This window comes from Myotis myotis, unplaced genomic scaffold (assembly GCF_014108235.1).
Source record: "Myotis myotis isolate mMyoMyo1 unplaced genomic scaffold, mMyoMyo1.p scaffold_m19_p_19, whole genome shotgun sequence".
Taxonomy (NCBI): domain Eukaryota; kingdom Metazoa; phylum Chordata; class Mammalia; order Chiroptera; family Vespertilionidae; genus Myotis; species Myotis myotis.
The window spans coordinates 19,693,432-19,698,642 of NW_023416323.1; the positions used below are offsets into that span (position 1 = coordinate 19,693,432).

A 5,211-nucleotide genomic window follows, 5' to 3' on the forward strand; every position below is an offset into this window, starting at 1 on the left:
TTGAATCAGGGGCCATCAGAGGTGATGAGCTGTTAGGGTAAACATTCTGGAGCATGGCATGAAGAAGGTAATACTCACCAGCATCTCACACGGGAGTAAAAGACGATGTCAGCAACAGGCCACAGAAGGAAACGAACAAAATGTAAAGGTACCAGGCTGTGGGAAGGGCATGCGTGGCTCCTGGAGCAGGTCCGCTGTGCACTGTGGGTAAGTGTGGGCAGTGAGAGTCCAAATGGGACAAAACCGATTCTGATCTGAAGCCCAGGATCCTGCGCAGGCAGCTTTTACTCAGATTGGTTTCCTAGTACACCTGCTGTGTGGCTCCAGGTCGTAAAAGGGGGATGAGGTTTGCTGAACAGTAAGTAACACAAGCGCCCTCCTTTTCCTTTTTCTAGAAGAGAGGGGAGCCCTCCCTAGTTCAACTTCAGCAGTGGCTTCTGAAGGTTTTTAAGCATCCTGACTTACTAGTAAAAACAAATCACAACAAAATAAAATACAGACAAGTGGCCTGAATAGAAACAAATCAAATGGAAAGGCAGATTCATAAAAAAAACCTGGGGGCCAATCCATTAACTCTACAGTTAACTCCCTGTCTGAGTGACGATGTTTCACCTGTACTCACAAGACTCCCAAGCACAAGCTGCTCTTGGCAACTGTGAGAATGGCTACCTTTTCCTTTGAACATATGTCCTGCTTGCTACTGGTGACTGCATGCCAAGTGCTGACCTTAAAGAGACCCTCACATTGGCAAAGGGCCCCAGGCAGTGTCTGCCTGATGTGGCCGTGTCTGTGGGAAACAAGACTTATACCCTCAAATAATGACCCCCCCCACTCCCCCAAAGTCCCCTCTCCTCTTCCCATCTGCACTGTATGTGTTGACCTCCTCACGGGGAGGTGCAATGATTCCATTTCCCTCTCAGTTCCAGGCACTCTCTGGAACATCTCGGGTTAACCAGGTCTTTCATTTCTTTTCAACTCCGTTGGTGGTTTTTGACTTGGAATGATTTCTTCTTCTGGAAGAATGGCTTTCATTGTTGCCTGGATGCCTGTCTTCAGAACCTTATGTCCCTTTCCCATGAGGCTGGGAAATATCTGGGCTGTAGGTGCCATCTTCACACTCGGAGTAGGTCTTTCCTCGGTGACCTCAGTGCTCTGCATACCACACCATACAGTACAGACATAGGAAGGTGGTGAAAGCCACACAAAGAAGCCAAAGCACAACATACAGTATCTGTGTCTTAGAGAAGAGATCTTGTCCAAATTTTATGCAAACAATAGCTTCCAGGAAAGCAATGACCTCAAACACCCAGCACTGTGTCCCCATGTGCTTGCACTGTGTCGGCGAGGTAAGCATAGCACTGTGTCACTGTGGGCACCGTGATGCCACTAATAAAGAGAATCCTACACCAAGTGAATGGATGACCAGCTTGGAACACAAAGATATGTTTCCAGAAGAAGGTGTTCAACTCAGTTAGCTGCCGAATGATCATAGAAAGGTATATTCTAGCCACTCTCTTAAATGAAGACTTGGGGTCAAACCATCGAACGTAGGTCCACCTGGCAGGAGTGAACTGCAGGCTCTTTTGATTTTCCCAGTGGTGGTGTGGATGTCCTTGAAACTTGTCCAGTGGTAGGTCCTCATCTCTAAGAACTGGCAGGGGACCATGCCCAGCCAAATGCTGCCGCTGTTGCACAGCAGGATGTCCAGAACCACCTGCTTCCACCAGCATTCAGCGAAATTGGGCAGGAGATGCATGAAGAAAAGCTCGGTTAGCTCCCAGGTGATGCTGATGGTCCAGCAGAGACATTCATGGCCCAGCTCCAAAAATGTCCAAATGCAAATATATCAAAATGGCTGATGACTCTCACCCAGGTGATAACATGGCAGTTCACAGCATACTCCATGATATACACTTCCCTCGTGGCATAGCAGAGATTTGGAAGTAGCCAGTACATTATGGATTTCAGGAAGAGGAGGAAGACCAGGAAGAGGAAGTAGAGCACACTGAGTCCAAAAATCATTCTCTATAAGGCTGGATGAGTTCTAGTAAAGGGACTGTTGGGGAAAGCTAATGCACTGATGGTAAGAAAGAAGAAAATAACAGAGAGGATACCCTGCCAGATGTTGTCTTCTGGGACAGAGTCATCCCTTTCATAAGTCCTTGAAACTGAGATACATAGGTAGGGTCATGCTTATGAGGCCAGTCACTGTTTAAGGATCCTCTCTCCCAATGGAAAATAGTCCCAGCTGGTGAAGGTGAAGTACATGAGGCTGACGATGGTGAAGCTCAGCAGAGTGATGGTGTGCGGCTGGTAGAAGAAGTCAATGGTGATGTCCTCCACTTGCTGCTCATTGATCATCCAAAATGCATCTTGTAGTTCATATCATCCTTGCTCAGGGTCCTGCTCCCCATGCAGGACACCATGGTGGTGGCAGCAGCAGTGGCAGCGGTAGCAGTAGCATCTGTGGCTGCTGCCGTGGTCCTGGAAGGCTGGGACCCAGGAGGTGACCAGCTGAAGTGCAAGGGAGGCCGGATGGCAAGTCACAATTTTCTTAATAACATTTTCTCTACTTACTTTATTATAATAAGTATATAATACATACAAGATATAAAATACGTGTTAATTAATTACCTATATTATCAGTAAGGCTTTTGGTTAACAGCAGGACATTATCAAGTTTAGGGGGAGTCAAAAGTTACACATGGATTTTTGACTATGGGAGGTCAGAACGTCTAGTCATATTGTTCCAGGGTCAACTGTACTTAATGGTAAAGGGCTCAATGCTTTCCATTAAGATCAAGCTAGGGATATCCTTTCTTACCACTCCTATTCAACATCATACTGAATGCATCATACTGGGTACAGTTCAGCCAATATAATAAAACAAGAAGAGGAAATCAAAGGCTTACACATAGGAGAGAAAGAAAATGGTCTCTCTTCCTATCAGCAGCCTGAGGTGACCTCTGAAAATAGTTCACTATTTGCTTGACCCAGAAAACCCCACAAAATCATGAAAGTCAAGAGGCTCAAATCTTCATGTTCACTTTAAGAACACTCATGAAACTGCCCAGGCCATCAAGGGCATGCCTATCCGAAAATCCACCAAATATCTGAAGGATGTCACTTTACCAAAGCAATGTGGGCCATTACATCATTACAAGGGTGGAGCTGGTAGATGTGCACAGGCTAAACAGTGGGGCTGGACACAGAGTCAGAAGCCCAAAAAGAGTACTGAATTTTTTGCTGCGCATGCTTAAAATTGCAGAGTAATGCTAAACTTAAGGGTTTTGATCAGAGGTTCTCAACCTGTGGGTCGCGACCCCTTTGGGGGTCGAACGACCCTTTCACAGGGGTCACCTAAGACCATCCTGCATATCAGATATTTACATTACGATTCATAACAGTAGCAACATTACAGTTATGAAGTAGCAACGAAAATAATTTTATGGTTGGGTCACAACATGAGGAACTGTATTTAAAGGGCCAGAAGGTTGAGAACCACTGGTTTCGATGTAGATTCTCTGGTCATTGAGCACATCCAGGTGAACCAAGTTCCCAAAATGCGGCGCAGAACTTACAGAGCTCATGGGTGGGTTAACACATGAACTCTCCCTGCCACATGGGAATGATCTTTACCGGGGGAAAAAGCAGATTGTTCCTAAACCAGAAGAGGAGGTTGCACAGAAGAAAGATATCCCAGAAAAAAAATGAAGAAAAAAACACCTTATGATCCAGGGGTAAATTCAGCATAAAATAAATGCTAACAAAAGTTTTAAAAAATAAGAAAGAAAATAGTCTCCATTAACAGGTGACATGATTGTATATATAGAAAATCCCAAGTATCTACAAAAAAATATCTCTTCGAACTAGCATGTAAGTTTGGCAAGTTTGCAAGATAAAGTCAATTTTTCCACATACTGGCAACGACAAATTAGAATTCGATTTTTTTAAAATACCATTTATAATAGCATTACAAAATGAAATTTAGTTTCACACATGTCATTCATATTATATATATAACAGAACATGTGTAAAAAATATAAAACACTGAAGAAAGAAACCAAAGAAGACCCAAATAATCATACTCATAGATTGGAAAACTGGGAATTACTGTCAACCAGACACAGAATGCCAAGTACTACATGATTTCCCTTATATGTGGGTTCTAAAAAACACACACAAAACATACTCATAGAAACAGAGATCAAACTGATGGTTGCCAGAGGGGGTGAGGGGATGGGTAAAATATGAAGGGAAATATAGTCAATAAAATTGTGATAACTTTGCACAGTGACAGATGATTATTAGACTTAGTGTGGCGATCATGTCATAAGGTACATACATGTTGAATCACATGAAATATTGTATACATGAAACTAATATAATGTTGTATACCAACTATACTTAACTTTTTAAAGATGTCAGTATGATCTATAGATTAAACACAAAATCACTGGTGTACCGTAACTCTCTACGTTGCTTTTGAAATTCTTCTGAAAGTCTAAAATTATCTCAAAATAAAACACTTTTTTAAATGGTAAGATAATTGGGAGAATTAAGTAATTATTATTTGATTTTAGGTAAGATAAAGGTATTGAGGTTGTGTTTTTAAAATTCTTATGTCTTAAAGACATAAATTTAAATTTTAAATAATTAGAAAATCACTAAGTGCAACCACTACAGATATATTTCTTTTAAGCAAGAATCACAAATGTTAAAATTAGTGAAAGTATAATGTCAATTTTTCCACATACTGGCAATGACAAACAAGATATGAGAAACAAGATATCTATATTTTCTCAAAATATCTCCCCATATAATCTTATTAAATGTAAAGACAATGATAGTAACTTTAAGTGAAGTTACTAGCAACCATTAACTTAATTATGTACCTCCTGATATGAAGCACAGAAGATCCAGTACCATTTCTGTGTATTCCTGCATAAAATGCATAACCTAAATCTTAATCATACAGAAGCATTACACAAACCCAAAATGAATGACATTCTACAAAATGATTGGCCTTTAGTCTTTTAAAATGTGGAAATCATGAAAGACAGAGACAGGCTGAATTACTGCTCCAGATTAAAGGAGACAAATGATATATGAGATCCAAATGCAACATGTGATTTTGGGATAGATTTTGGTCAGAAAAAAAATTCTCTTTGCTGTAAAGAATTTTAATGGGGCAATTTGTAACATTTAAAT

The 5,211-nt window shown here is 41.2% G+C and overlaps 1 pseudogene; it reads right to left on the minus strand.

Annotated features, from left to right (window-relative positions):
• Nucleotides 1-961: 961 nt before the first annotated feature.
• Nucleotides 962-2,426, minus strand: LOC118674821 (annotated as a pseudogene).
• Nucleotides 2,427-5,211: the final 2,785 nt, after the last annotated feature.